The 16,841-nt window shown below is 44.8% G+C and overlaps 1 pseudogene; it reads left to right on the forward strand.

The window, feature by feature from the left end:
- The first annotated feature begins 9,617 nt into the window (after positions 1-9,617).
- On the forward strand, positions 9,618-9,725 carry LOC129693460 (U2 spliceosomal RNA; annotated as a pseudogene).
- The last annotated feature ends 7,116 nt before the right edge of the window (positions 9,726-16,841 follow it).

Here is a 16,841-nt window from a genome sequence, read left to right on the forward strand (position 1 = left end):
TACTAGATCTAAACCTATCCATTTCTTAAGGAAAGATTGACATTTTAAAATAGCCTAAGTGTCCAAAGAACATTCACACAAGAATTCACAATAAAACATGATTTTTTAATCTCATTGACATTAATTTATAGGCCAAATGGAAGGGATTTAGTGTTCAATTGCTGTAAATTAACGGCTTGCCAGTGGGATTCTGTGGAACTCGCTGGTTCAGAACGGCGCCATTGCGGTGAATTTGTATCCCATGTCGGCATGAAAGATACTGCGGGTTTGAATGGGCCCCGAAGTCAGCTACTCGCAACATAACATTTTGTATAAAGGGATCTTAAAAAGCCCTTTGTAATGTAAAAATAAACAACCTACCTTGCCTTGTCCCCTACATGAGATCAGTCCCGTTGTCGGGGTTCGCGGCTTTAGAGGATAGAAACATAGAAATTAGGTGCAGGAGTAGGCCATTCGGCCCTTCGAGCCTGCACTGCCATTTAATATGATCATGGCTGATCATCCAACTCAGTATCCCGTACCTGCCTTTTCTCCATACCCTCTGATCCCCTTGGCCACAAGGGCCACATTTAACTCCCTCTTAAATATAGCCAATGAACTGGCCTCAACTACCCTCTGTGGCAGGATGATTTTTAATCTACCATAACAATTAAATAACCCAATTTAGTTTAAAAATACCTGCAGCGAACGAATTTCGCAGCGATTTTTCATCAGCAACTAAATAGGCTGAACAACATCGATTTCAACAGCCTAGAGAAAATCGCGTTTTAAACCCGCCCCCCCCTCTCAAAGGCGCCAAAGTTGCGCACACGGGCAGCGGCAGAACTGCAGCGCCGCTGAAGGTAAGTTTTGCAACATACCTGCTCCATGAGTCAGAATAAAGAACGGCAAAGCTGATCCTCACAGTTGGACAACCTTTAACTATAACATTGACAAACAGTGCATGAGACCGGCACTGACGGTGATAGTTTTGGGCATGAAATGGGTGTTCGACCAAAGATCCGGACACACAGCCGATAAACAGGTGCTTTGTGCTGCACCGCTTGAGCTGCCCGTTAACAGCTGGAGCTTCGGACACACCGAGGATTCTCAGAAGAAGGGTCTCGACCAGGTTCCGGTGGCGTCATGCTCTGCTAGCAGTCACAAATTTTCTAGCTCCGCTGAAAAAATCGCAATTTTTCGTGTTAAAATCGGGTCTGGAGGTCGGGACCGTTTTTAAAGACTTACCGGAGACTCATGTCGCTGTGCTGATGACATCATCAGTAAGCGCCGTGAATTTAATGGAGGGAAACTCATTTTAAATGAAAAACACGTCTCCAGGTCAGAGCCCACAGAGAAAAGTTACAAAACAATTGCTGAAGACTCAGAAACCCCAAGAAACTGCAGAACTGACCTCTGGAGGGGTCTCTGGAACGATCTAAGACTGAGACGGCCACAAAAGAGAAAACCGAAATGGAGGAATTAAAGAACTCGGTAAGAGATTTGAAAAATGACATTGCAGCTGGAAACTTAAACTTGATGGAAAACATGCAATCCATTAATGCCGGTAATGAAAAAATACTTGCGGGCATTGGTGCTCTGCAAAAAAGAGTTGAGGATGTGCACGAAGAACTAACGGGGAAAATTAATAAGGTGGCAGAAGAGACCACAAAGATGTTTGAGGCTGTGCATGAAACTGTTTCCGCAAATGTAACTGCAGTGAAAGATATGGAAGTTGTTGTGGAACAGATGGCCGGAGATATGCAGGCGATGAAGTTAGAATTAGACAGCCTCAAGAGCCAACTTACAAAAGTCTCTGATAAATGTGTTGACCTAGAAGCTCGCTCAAGACGTCAAAATATACGAATACGTGGAGTAAAAGAGGGAACTGAGGGGGACAATGCCTGTGAGTTCACTGCCAATCTAATCAAACACGTACTCAAGCTACCTGAGGCACCTGTAATTGAAGTAGCATATCGACTACCCAGATTTAAACCAAGATCTCAAGGAGACCAAGCCTATCCACGACAGATCATAATCAAACTTCGGGATATCTCAACAGTGGAAGAGTTGATGAAAAAAATTAAATACGGAGAGAAGATGATGTACAGAAATGATTCTATTAAACTCCTACTGGACTACCCTTACGAGATTGTGCAAAAGAGAAGAAAGTTCTCACAGACAAGAGAAGCTCTTTACGGTGTCAACGATGTCATATGCAGAGTGATTTATCCGGCCAGGATGCGTATTACTTTCATGGGAGTTTCAAAAACATTTACTAATTCGGTAGAATCTCTTAAATATACTCAAGAAATCGTGGCCAGGGTAGGAACAAAAGAAGATTAATCATGCCACCAAGACGTTATGAACAAATTAATTTGCTTATTCCCCCAACGAGAATATTAGAAGAAAAGTGAAATAACACCAATCTTTAAAAATTATTAAACGCAACAGATTTTCCACGAGACGTGTCTAGACATTATTATCTTCCCTTGAACATTGTGGAATCTAACTCAAGGACACTCTGTGCTCAAACGAGGAAAGACTGATAACATGGGAGTGACGATCTGCTGAGCTGAGAGAGAGCGAAAAATATCACATGGCTTACATAGTTTTACAAAATATAGAGAATTCATAATAATTAATAATTAACAATACTAATTTAGAAACAGCAATTGAAACTGATAAAAATTAGTTATAACGCAGACAACACTGTAATCACATATGTTCCGCAGATGAGTGGGGAGGGGAGGAGACTCAGGCACCTGGCATAATTCCAGGATCCTGACTCTGGTTAACCCTTTCAGCGAACAGCTCACTTTTAACAATACTAAAACCAATTATAAATAGTTAAGAGATAAAGAGTGAAGAATATATGTAACTGAATACATGATTAGATTTGATGTCGGAATGAAACATATATATATACTGCAACTGGGTGAAATAGAACTGATTTGTAAATGGTACCGACCCCCTAGGTTTTGGGTAATAAAGGCAGCGGTGCTAACCTCATAACATCTACGCTGGAAGCGATATTGATGTCGTACCCCACAGATGAGTGGGCCACTCACTACGGTGTCGGAAACTCAGACACCGTAAATTTATTTGATATACTTTTTTTTAATCACAATATGTCACATCTATGTGTTTTTTTTTCAAGGACAATCGCAGAGGGGAACTACCAAGGAAGTCTATAATATAAATGCCCCCAAAATAACCAGAGTCCTGAGGTATGGATGCACCATAATAAATAAGGTCATTAAAATTGGTAAAAATGTATGACGACAATCAAAAGAAAATTGAAGGAATCACACTATGTAGTTGGAATATAAGGGGTATTAATGAACCTATTAAAAGGGGCAAGATACTAGCTCAGTTGAAATCATACAACACGGACATTTCGATTCTACAGGAAACGCATCTTAAACATCAAGATCAGACGAGACTGAGGGCGAACTGGATAGGCCAAACATTTCACTCTTCATTCACTTTCAAATCTAGAGGTACTGCAATCATTATTCGTAAAGGAATTCCATTTAAATCAAAGAATACTATTTCAGATAAGGAAGGGAGATACCTTATAGTAGCAGGAGAGATCAATAATACGCCAATTACGCTGGTAAACATATATGCGCCCAATTTTGATAACCCTCAATTTTTTAGTAAAATTCTGAATATAATTGCAGAATTTAATTATCAAAATGTTATAATTGGAGGAGACTTTAACTGTGTTTTAGACCCTTATCTAGATAAATCGGTGCAAAAACAAAAAAGTAATATGAAATCTAAAACCAGTGAACTCTTACATACATATATGGAAAACACAAATATAGCAGATGTGTGGAGGATTGCAAACCCGACGGGAAGGGATTATTCGTTTTATTCAACGGTGCATAAAACACACTCACGGATAGACTATTTTCTTGTGGATACAAAATTAATTCCGCATACTATGAACTAACATACTATAAATACCACATTAATGCGATTTCAGACCACTCTCCGTTAACTTTTGTTTTAAAATTAGAAGGAATGTCTATGAATAAATCGTTCTGGAGGTTTAATTCGCAAATTTTAAAAGACCCACAAGTGAGTATATATCTAAAAAAACAGATGGACCTATTTTTTGAGATAAATGATACACCAGAGATATCCCCCACGCTATTATGGGAATCCTTTAAAGCATTTATTAGAGGAGTCATTATTTCATTTCAAGCATATCAAAATAAAAAGAATAAGTATGAACAAAGACATTTAGAAGAACAAATAAAACAATTAGATACAGATAATGCTAAAGATCCAACTATGGATAAACATAATAAAATCCTACTATTGAAATTCAAGCTACATGCCTCAAAACTTCCACAATAATCCCAATAGCAAATAAACCAGTTGTTGCCTGCCTAAATGACTACCGCCCTGTGGCCCTGACCCCCATAATAATGAAGTGCTTTGAAGGCCTGGTGAAACCTCACATTACTGCCAGCCTCCCCTCATCGTTAGACCCCCTCCAGTTTGCCTATCGCCCCAACCGTTCTACAGAAGATGCCATCTCTACCACGCTGCACACAGTACTCACGCATCTGGAAAACAAAAACACCTACGCCAGAATCCTGTACATTGACTTCAGCTCGGCTTTTAATACCATCATCCTACAGAGACTTGTGGAGAAACTAACCCTGCTGGGCCTCAACACCACCCTGTGTCACTGGATCTTGGACTTTCTGACAGAGAGACCGCAGTCAGTCCGTGTTGGCAAGAACACTTCAGGCTCGATCTCGCTGACATCTGGCTCCCCTCAAGGCTGTGTGCTCAGCCCGCTGTTGTTCACATTGCTCACACATGACTCTGCTGCCAGATTCAGGGACAATAACATAAAATTTGCGGATGACACAACAGTGGTGGGACTCATCAGCGGAGAAGACGAATCAATGTACAGGGAGGAAGTAAAACAACTAGTGGACTGCTGCAGCAACAACAATTTAGCATTAAATGTCGACAAAATAAAGGAGATGATTGTCGACTTCAGGAGGGCGCAGCCAAAACACACACCCCTCAACATCAGTGGCACCACAGTGGAGAGAGTGGAGAGCATAAAGTTGATTGATTGATTGATTGATTGATTGATTGATTATTTTGAGCGGCATCTCCACCACACCCTGCCCCCCCATGTCCAGCAGCAGAAGGAACCCTAGACTGTGGTCCTCCCCCACCGAGCCTTGGTATTGGCTGCACCGAGCTTCAGTACGTCCCTCAGCACGTACACCTGTAGTCTGCAGCGGGCCAGTCGGCAATATTCCCCGACGAACGTCTCGCTCCGCTGGATGGTCAACAATGCTCGGGCTGACCAAAGAGCGTCTTTCACCGAGTTGATGACGTTCCAGCAATGTCAGTCCCTGAATGCATCCCTGGGAACAGTCCGTAAATCACAGAGTCCTCTGTGACGGAGCTGTTTGGAATAAACCGTGACAGGGACCTGTGCAGACCTATACAGACTCTCTTTGCGAATCCACACTCTGTAAAGAGGTGGGCAACCGTCTCCTCTGCAGAGCAGCCGTCCTGAGGGCAGCGTGCGCTGGTAGTGAGGTACCGACGGTGCAGGAAGGATCTGACTGGGAGGGCTCCGCTCACCGGCAGCCAAGCCAAGTCTTGGTGCTTGTTAGTGAGTTCTGGCGATGAGGCATTTCGCCAGACAAGCTGGGCAGTCTGCTCTGGAAACGACACCACAGGATCCATGGAGTCATTTCCCTGCAGTGTCTGCAGGACGTTCCATGCTGACCACTGCCCGATGGACTTCGGGTCATGGAGTTGGTCCAGAAGAACCTTTCCACGAACGACAGATGGTGCGGCATTGACCAGCTGACTGGCACATTTCGTGGCATCTGCGCCAGGCCCATCCTTCACAACACCAGGGACAGGTAGAACCTCAGCAGGTAATGACACTTGGTGCCCACGTGCCTTGGCTCTACACTCCACCTGATGCAGCCAAACATGAAGGTGGCCATCAGGGTGAGGGCGACGTTGGGCACACTTTTACCCCCGTTGTCTGCCGACTTGTGCATTGTGCCCCATCGCACCCGGTCCATCCTCGACCCCCAGATGAACTGGAAGATGGCCCGGGTGATCCCTGTGGCATAGGAGGGAGGGACAGGCCACATTGTGCCACGTACAGCAGCCCCGAGAGCACCTCACTCCTAATGACCATATTTTTCCCCGTTATAGAGAGGGAGCGTTGCTTCCACAGCTCCAGTTTCTTCCCCACCTTGACTATCCGCTCCAGCCAATTCTTGTCACACGCCTCAGCCCCCGAACCAGATCCCCAGCATCTTCAAGAAGTCAGGCTTGATGGTGAAGGGGACAGAAGATCGGTCGGGCCAGTTGCCAAAGAACATGGCCTCGCTCTTCCTGCGTTTCACTCTGGCTCCCGTGGCCGACAGAAACTGGTCGCAGATGCTAATCAATCTGCGGACTGACCCTGGTTTCGAGCAGAAGACAGCGACATCGTCCATGTACAGGGAGGTTTTGACCTGAGTGCCCCCAGTGCTTGGCAATGTCACTGCTCTTATGCTCACGTCCTTCCTGATGGACTCGGCATAAGGTTCAATACAACAGATGAACAAGACAGGGGAGAGAGGGCAACCCTGCCTGACTCCAGACCTGACGGGGAAGCTATCTGATTCCCACCCATTGATTTGGACTGCACTACAGATATCGATGTAGAGCAGTTGGATCCAATTCCTGATTCCCTCCCCAAAGCCCATTTTGGAGAGCAAGTCTCTCATGTACGTGTGCAATATCCTGTCGAAGGCCTTGTCCTGGTCCAAGCTGACTAGGCAGGCATCCACCCTTTCTGTCCTGCACGTAGGTAATGGTATCTATCAGCAGCACCAGGCTGTCTAAGATTTTCCTGCCAGGTACAGCACAGGTTTGATCTGGGTGCATCACCCGTCCCAGAGCAGACTTGACCCGGTTGGCGATGGCCTTAGACAAGATTTTGTAATCAACATTCAACAATGTGATGGGTCTCCAATTCCTTATATCATTCATCTCCCCCTTCTGCTTGCCTGTCCCGCTGAGTTACTCCAGAATTTTGTGTCTGTCTTCGGTTTTGTGTGTGTCTTCAGCGTCCACAGTTCCTTCCTACACACTTCTCAGTCAATAGTTGGTTGTGACACTAAGTATATGATATTTTGTTCAGTTTTTAGGTGCTTACCACAGATTAGTGTGCTTAATGTTAAGGGAAAAAATTAATTAGGCAAGTTACTGGAGAGGATTATAAGGGATATGATATACATGTATTTGGATAGACGGGAGTTATTTAGGGATACTCAGTATGGTTTTATTCGTGGGTTAGGGATCGCATCTCACAAATTTGAAGTAACCAAGATGGTTGACGAGGGCAGGGTCATAGATGTAGCTTATATGGGATTTAGCAGGGCATTTCATGTTCTGCATGGTGGTCTGCTCTGGAAGGTTATTTTGCACAGCATCCAATGAGAGCCAGCTAATTGGATACAGAATTTGCTTCATGGTCGTAAGCAGATGTTGAAATATTGTTTGTCAGACTGGAGGTCTGTGATGTCCCTTGGTGATTCCCGTTGCTGTTTGTCATCTATTTCAATGATTTGGATGAGAATGTACAAGGCATGATTAGTAAATTTGCAGATAACACTTACATAAGCAGTTTTGTAAATAGTAAAAATGGTTATTAAGAATTACAGTGGGATGTTGATCATCTGAGCAAATGGTCTGAGGAATGGGTAATGATGTTTAATTCAGAGAAGTGTGAGGAGTTACATTTTTGGAAGTCAAAGCAGGGTAGGATCTTCAGAGTGAATGTTGGCCTCTGGGGAGTGTTGTGGAGCAAAGGGTCTGGGAGTATAAATAAGTAGTTCCCTGAAAGTGGCATCACAGGGAGATAGGGTGGTGAGGAAAGCCTTTGGCACGTTGGCCTTCATCAGTCAGAAAATGAGTATAGAAATTGGGATGTTATGTTATACATTAGTGAGGCCTCACTTGTATTATTGTGTTCAGTTGTGTTCGCCCTGCTGTATGAATATGCCATTAAACTGAAAAGGCTGCAGATAATATTTACAAAGATGGTGCCAAACCTGAGGGCCTGACCTATAAGGAGAGGTTCGGTAACCTAGGACTTTCCTCCTTGGAGCCCATGAGGCTGAAGGGTGATCTTACAGATGTGTATAAAAATCATAACGGAGAATCTATTGGGTGAATAGTCTTTTTCCCAAGGTATGAGAATCAAGAAATAGAGAGCATGGGTTTAAGGTGAGAGGGGAAAGATTTAATACGAACCTGTGGGGAAACTTTTTCACATAGAAGATGGTGGCTAAATAGAACAAGCTGCCAGGGAAAGTAGATGAGGCAAGTGCTATAACAACATGAACTTCTAGATGGAAAGGAAAGGATCAGAGTTATCTAGGCCAAATGAGATTACGTTAAAGGGGCAACTTGGTGGGCATGGATGCATTGGGCTGAAGAGCCTGTTTCCATGCTGTATGATTGTGATTTTACTTCGGAGTCACGTGAGTGACTTCGTGAAGAACCCCGCTTCCACGCATGCGTGTCATATCGCTACACGCATTGCAACGAGTCACACAGGGGGGAACGGCGTTCCCCAAGCGGGAGAATTTGAAAGTCGGGAACAGCAGGTAAGAGACTCTGCGTTCCTTTTTTACTACTTACTTTTAGGTGGCTGCGGAAAGCCGGCGGGGAGACCCGTGGAGGGCGAGCAGCCAGCAGCAGCAACAGCACGAGTTTCCCTGGAGGGGAACAACCTGAGCCCGACTTTGCTCCCGCACCAGCAAAATTCACCTCTCGGCCGGGCGGGAAGCAAAGTAAAAAAGGTCCCTATGCCAGTCTCAAACGAGACTGGCTTGGGAGCAGTCGGTAGCAGCCAGCGCAGAGGCTGCGGGACAGACAGCTCGGACCAGCGAGGGGCTCGGAACACTCAGCGAGCGCAGCGGCACTGATGGAGTCGGAACGGGACGTTCGGGCTGAAAACCTTCTTCAAAAGGTAAGGCCCAGGGTCCAGGGGATCCATAGGTACAGCCGGGGTTACCGGCTGCGGAACTGCCGCGAAGGACCAGGCCCGTGAACACCGGGGTCGGTCCAAGCGGCTCGAACCCGACACAGGGAACGACGGTCACCAGCGGGAGAAGGAAAGTCGGGAACAGCAGGTAAGAGACCCTGCGTTTCCTTCAACTTACCTTCTAGGTGCAGACATGGACCAGGTCCATGTAAGGCCGGCGGGAGAACCACGGAGGAGCGGCAGCGGCAGCGGCAGCGGCAGCGGCAGCGGCAGCAGCAGTGGGAGCCGGCAGCTGCAGGAGCACCGGCAGCTGCAGCAGCACTGACAGCGGCAGGAGCACAGACAGCGGCAGCAGCACAGGCAGCAGCAGTGGCAGCTGGCACTTCGTGAGGAGCTGGCAACGGCAGGAGCAGCATGGGCACATCGATTCCCGGAGAGGGAAAAACACCTGTGCCCAACTTCGCTCCAGCATGGTGAGAAAGTTCATTTCTCGACAGCAAAGGACTTTGCAGTTGACTGGCTGCAATCTACTACAAGGGACCAGTATGTGAGTACCAGGGTCAGTCCCATCGGGGTTTTAGTTACAATAATCGCTTCTGGGCTTTTTGGCTAAGATCAAGTGTAGTATCTGTTCTTATCAGTTTAATATCTGATACACCCCTTATCTACGGACCATATATATTAAATAAAAACTATAGTAGCTGTTATCATCAGTTTTAATGTCTTATATGTCCCTTAGCTAAGGACCATATAAGTAGGAGTGCCCAGAATTGAGGGCATTAGAGTGGGGTTGGCCGGCTGCAACGACCATAAGGGACCAGTACCGTCAGTACGGGGGTCGGTCCCAGGGGTCTAAGATAAAGGAGCAGCCAGGAGTGCTGAGAGCGTTGAAGCCAGGTTAAAGGAATAGATGGAAGCAGCTGTGCCAGTTATCCCCCTCACCGGCCATATCCACTTCACGGAAGGAAGGACAAAACTGGAGAAGGAGGACCATGGAACAGCGGGCAGCCAGCAGCAGCCAGCGGCACTTGGATCAACCGTAGTGGGATCAGCTGTGCCCGATGTCGGCCCCGCACCGGCCAGATCCATGTGACCGAGCGGTAGGCTAGACACAAATTAAACAAGGTAGTGGACTCAGAAGGGTCCGACTTTGCATAAAACCACCGGCAACCAGCGCCCGAGAGGGCTGGAGCGGGAAGAAGCGGTGTATGGAGCCTTGCTCCAACGTGATAAAACCACAGCAGTACCTCTTTGAGGGCTGCACAATGCTTCTACCCCATCAGAGGGGAGCACTGTGGGTCAGTTCTGGGTTGACTTGCAAGAGGGGTCCGCAGAACAAAAGACAAGTGGGCAGCAGTTAAGCCCCACAGGGGTACCCCGTGCGGGACCCTAGAGATCTCTAACTCTATAAAAAAGAGTAGGCAGGACCCTGATGGGCCAGAGCCTGGTAATACAGCGTCCCATGATCCTAACACAGCAGGGACTCTGCTGGACATGGTGGCTGATTACTTTAGCCAAGTCAAACATGGGTAGACTTGGATCCAGGATGGCAATAGTATTACTATATGTCTGGCCACATACGCCAACAAGAAAAATTTACAAACACTGGCCAGACATCTGCCACCTGGCAACGGTGAGGCATTACAGGTGCCCAGTGTAAACCAATGCATTTGGCAGCATATGGACGAACATCAGGAACCAGGACCTCAAGATCCAGAGAACCTTCAAGGGATTGACGGAAGGCATCATAGCATACACCAGCACCCTGGACTAAACGTAGGTAACCAAAGACCATCAAGACGCACTAGATCTGTTTAATAATATGCAATATGACCTGAACTACAAGTGGAAGGCGGCCATTCAGCCAGCACTAGGACCCCAAAAATGCTACCATTTGCAAACAAAGAACCGTGTGTGGACTAAGCCAAGACACTGGGGCTCATTAAGGCCAGCGCAAGGGCCTATTTTGGAGCATGATACCAGCCACAGGCAAGGCCATAAAAAATGTGGCTCATACCAGTAGCAGTGTCAGAAATCAATATAACCTGCAGGATCCGTTTTAGGGTATGGCCAGGGCGGCCACCCTGGAAGATGCGGAAGCCTAAACCTCCCACACAACCCCGAACAAGAAATATTAAACCAGAACCTTATTTTCTTCTGTTAAAATAGGGACCTACGAGGGTAGGGGAGGTTGCAACACTACAGTTATGTATGGTATATAATCACTACAGATTCATATAATCTCAGCAGTATTCAGGGTTATCTGATAGGGTTTTTCTCATCCCAATAACCACAGTACATCATACACCAGAAGGGCATTTTGTCCTTACATAAACCAAACAATCTAAAAACCCACATGGTGCTACAAGATTTGTACACGAAAGATAGGATTAAACATATTTATTAAACTAAAATAGAGTAGGGTTGCAGAATTATCATTGATTTAACCCTAAACACATTTGTTCTAGATATTCATTTTAAGATGGATGCTCTTATTATTGATAAAGACTTGGTGTCAGTTGCGGGTTTCTATATGGCAGGCATTGACTCAATAGAGGAACTTTGGCAATATAGAGCTTACAAAAGGGGCAATCATTAGCCCCAATATTATGTACTAAAATTCGTAAACCAGCTTGGCATTGTTATGTAAATAAGCCATAGGGTGAGGTTTTCCCCCGTTCGGACCCATCAATGGGGTACTAGGGTAAATTCAACCACACTCGGCATCTGGAATTTTCAGAGTACCCGACTGACCTTCTCAATCATGGTTTTCAGTCTTACAGGGGATGGTGTTAGAACCATGTTCCCTATGAACATTGCCAAAAAATTGTTGATTTATCCAGTGACTGGAGACTCCATGCCATAACACTATGGATTTATTGATTTGTAGAGTCTAACAGACCCACTATACTGTCAGACAGGACGATGAATCTCATCTCATCTGCACTAAGACTGTCAACACGGAAGCAGTACCTTGGACACATCAAGAAATGGGGCATATACTGCTTGGACAACAATCTCGGCCAAAAACATTCTGGCCGTATTGGGATTTTAACAAGCCTCCATTAGGATAATCGATGGAGCTACAGTGCCATTAATAGTGCCACAAGTGCACTCTCCAATTACCTATCACAAGGATCGGAACGGCACGCGGTGGGAGCGCACCCCTGGTAAGCAAACCAGGTACTCCGAAATCTGGGACGTGGGTGTCGTTTTCTCAACATGCTGAGGAGCTGGTAGCTCATAACAGCGTTGTCACCTCAGTAACAGACCAGGAAGATGGTTATGCTCATGGTGTTATTTACCGCACAACAAGTCCAGCCATTAAGCAAACAGAGCCTGGACTGCCTGATCATCTCACCGAGAAACTGGTGTTGTCATACAGGATTTAATAAAAGAAAACAGATCGGGTTCCTCGGGTCTAGGGTTTGATTTTATGGTACACCCATATGGCAAAACGACTGTGTATAACAAGACACATCTAACAATACATAGCATATACTCGGAACATTCGAGGTCAGAGTATGGAGTTGTTTATCTCTTACAAGAAACTGCATGATAGGGTCACGACTCAAACTATATCAAGGTGGCTCAAAATGGCAGGAATAGACACTGATGTTCCAACTCTCATTCCACCAGGACTGCAGCAACATCCGCAGCAATATTGTACAGGTACCCACAGACCAAATCCCCAGAATGGCAGGAGGGTCATTTTAAAAAAGGGTTTTTCCACAGGTTGTATAATAAACCAGTTTATTTGGAGCCATCATTGTATTAAGAAAACATTTTAGGTTCAACAAAATAATTTGCCCGATAGGTTACAGGGTTATGATTCTCAAAATTTTAAAAAGTGTTATATTTTTTCGTTATACCACACAACTCTTTGTATAATTGTGTTTTAAAACTACTAATGATGCTCTCTCCCAATACCCAAGGCAGTTGTGAAGCATGCGTTTGACTCGTTCCACGGCATGAGGTCACAGAGCTTTGAAATCTTCACGAAGTCACTCACGTGACTCCGAAGTAAAATAGTAAGATTAAACGAGAACTTACCAGTTTGAAGTTTGATCTGTATTTTATGAGGAGTTACGATGAGGGATTTCGTGCCCTCCGCTCCCACCCTCGTATGATCATATCAAAAACTGGTATCTCTTTGATAATCTTACTATGTTAGATCATTATAGGTTCCTGTGACCTCACACCGCTGCTTTGAAGTATGACACGCATGCGTGGAAGCGGGGTTCTTCACGAAATCCCTCATCGTAACTCCTCATAAAATACAGATCAAACTTCAAACTGGTAAGTTCTCGTTTAATCTTACTATTTTGATATATTCCAGCCATGGCTGCCATGTAGTGTGACCAGTACTAATTAAAAAGGTTAGTGCAATGTGATGATACATCCTCCCATAGGGCCACTCCAATCTCCATCACTGACAGACAGGCCAGTGGAAGCCTACAATCAACATCGCAAACAGCCCCTGGCTGCTGTAAAACACCGGCATTCTGGACTAAGCTAAGGACACAGTCTGTTGGAGCAAGCTCATCATTTTGTTATAGAGTCATAGAGAGATAGCATGGAATCGGCCCACCAAGTCACATTGACCATCAAACACCCTCTTTTACATTTTCTTGTTCCATTCTGTTCTCCCCACATTCCTGTCAATAATGCCTGGATTCCTTGTTCTTTTATGATGGAAGTAATGTCAAATAGAAAGCCAACTAAAGTAAACAGCACTGAACATGTACACAGCACTGAATTCTGAGCTTCATCTGGTGTGGTTCTGGAATGCAAGAAAATGCACAGTGTCCACTAGATGGAGAAATCATTCCACTATGGTATCAATGCACAATGAAGGGTCATTGATTTTAGTATTTGGATCTTAACAGACTAATTTGTTTGAAGGATAAAGTATGAGTTGTGATTCTTTTCCCGATCATGCTTATTTTAATGGACGAGAATTTGGAATGAGGATTCCAAATTCCCCATGATTTCCCCAGAATTTGTACAATTATCACAATGTGATAATTCACAGAACCAGAAGGGCTGCAACACCGTCAAACCCAGAAGCAGCTGCCCAAGGTGCTTCTCACTGATTTGTTCAAATGTGTAGAATGGGAGGGTATTTCTGTATTTACCTTGCAAATTGAAACTTGTCAAAAACATTGTCATTTGTACATTTCTGAAAAAGCATTATTTTTAATGTCATGATATCTTAAGGTCATTGAATCATACAGTACAGAAACTGGCTTTTGAGCCCAGCATGTCTATACCAACCATCAAATATTATTTGGTGCTTCTGATGTGGTTTCCTGTATATTGGCTAGACAAAGAATAGTCCAGGTGACCCTTCCACCGGATATTTGCACACTGTCTGTAAAGGCCTGCTGGATCTCCTGGTTGCAATTCATTGTAACTCCCTTTCCCTTTCACATATCAACCTTTCTGTCCTTAGCTTCCACTATTGCCAAAGTGAGATAACATGTAAATGAAGAACAGCACCTCATACGCTGGGTAGCCTGCAACCCAAAAATATTAAAATTGAAATGTTCAATTTCAACTAATACCTCCTTCTCTTTCCACGTCCTTCCCCCAACCCCCCCACACCCCCCGCACCCCATTACACACACATTCCTCCCAATATCTCCCATCACCCTTATTGCCCTGCGCCTTTCCACTCGTACAGTTATCTCCCATCCCATAAGCTATTCATTCAATGGTCTCAGTAAATTTGGACCCGTTATTTTTTCGGTAGATATCTCAACAATTATACTTTGACAAAAAGCAATTAGCAAGAACGAAAACTAAAGTAACCAGAACCACAAACAATACACCATCCAGTCGGTTGTATGTCTTGGAGTTTGTATTATTCCAAATATTGTAGGCTAATTCCTTTTATATGCTGCTGAGGAAGTTTTTACATGCTTTAAATCAAATGCAGTAACCATCTGCTCAAAGTAATGTTGTTGAAAGTCTAGCTCTGATTTTGTAGCCATATGTTTGATTAGGATTTTACAATCAAATAATGGTTTGGTTAATGAAAACAGTTATGATGGTTAAGTTTTAAGTGTGACTAAATGCTGCTTCACAGACCATCTCAAAATTGGGAAACGCAGTCACTTGGAAACACTGAAGTTCTAGATATGAATGTTTCATTCATTAGAAACAGATATTCACTTGGAGACTTTCTCAGTCGTGTCTCTCTGAACTCAAAGTACGTCAAGTTTTTATACTCTTAATAACAAAGATAATAACAGGTGATTCGATACAATTTCTATAGCTACAACTACATTTACTTCAATATTTATAATCTGACAAAATGGTTCAATTGAATTACATGTTTACAATGGGAGCTCACAATAACTGACAACACACTTCAGTGTTCAAACATCTGAGCACAGAGAAGTCAGACACCTAAAATTGGTGGTGTTGAGAGGGTTGATACACTTAGTATATACAAATAAACCAATGATTGATAATCAGAGCAAATATGCCTGTGATCCTGTAAGTCTGTCTGTAAATTTCCTTCATTTCTATCGCAACAATGCAGAATATCTCAAGGTGAAGGTGTAAGCAAATTAACATACCCCCAATGTCTTGCATTTGGCTGATGCATACAAGAATGTCTCATGGTCATGTCCATTTGCAAATCATATACCTTGGATGGGCACCCAGGCTCTTGCTGTAGGCCATGAGCCAGTGCTCTGTTGACTGTAACTGTTTATTTACAAAACTATCCTTATTTATATTAGAGCATGTATTCTGATAACTGGTTCTTGTAAATCCCTTAGTCTCACACAGGTTAAAGCACAAGCATCTTTATTGTCCAGTTCATCACCATAAGCAGTACATCACACGTTTAGTCTACTGCAGCTGCTGAAGACAGTAGTCGAGTTCTTACACTATAAATCATGCATTTAGGCGGAGTTATAATTACTAAGCATTCTGATTGACTAACATGCAATAGCCAATCTACATCTCTTCTTGTAGAAATGAAAAAGCAACTAAGGCATTTTAAACAATAAACCGAGTGAATAATAATGGGGTTAAACAAAATCGGCGTATCTAATGTGTGGCCTGCTAACCCGCCCGGTCCTCTTGCGGTAGGGGGCTGCCTCATCACCCTTTTCCTCCGAAAAGATGAGGGCTGGGGTTGGTACAACCGCGGGAAACCCACTGGGTCTGTGGGGGAATACCGCCGCGGGGGAGCCGGGGGTGGACCGACGCGGGGAGCACGGGGTGTTGGTTACAACAGGGGATGCGGGGGCCGACCGGCGTAGGGAGTGGGCAGACTCGGTCGCAGCAGGTGCTGGAATGGCTGCAACAGGCGTCGGTTTTAAACTCGAGCAGTGGGGCATCAGGACCCTGGGGCGCCGGACAACGTTCCTTCACAGGAAGATGTTGATGGTTGCGTCTGTAGAGGACACCATCGACTTCGACTAGGTAGGAGCGTGGTTCCGAATCGTCCGATCAGCAGAGAAGATTATTGGCTGCAAACTTCCCTCCATTGATAGAAACATAGAAAATAGGTGCAGGAGGAGGTCATTCGGCCCTTCGAGCCAGCACCGCCATTCATTGTGATCATGGTTGATCATCCCCTATCATTAACCCGTGACTGCCTTCTCCCCATATCCCTTGACTCCACTAGTCCCTAGAACTCTCTCTTAAATCCATCCAGTGACTTGGCCTCCACTGCCCTCTGATAACTGTACACTGCAAGGGCCAGGAAGCGAGCGGGCAAGATCATCTCTGACCCCTCTCACCCTGGCCACAAACTCTTTGAATCACTTCCCTCTGGAAGGCGACTCCGGAT

The sequence above is a fragment of the Leucoraja erinacea genome, chromosome 2 (assembly GCF_028641065.1).
Source record: "Leucoraja erinacea ecotype New England chromosome 2, Leri_hhj_1, whole genome shotgun sequence".
NCBI lineage: Eukaryota > Metazoa > Chordata > Chondrichthyes > Rajiformes > Rajidae > Leucoraja > Leucoraja erinaceus.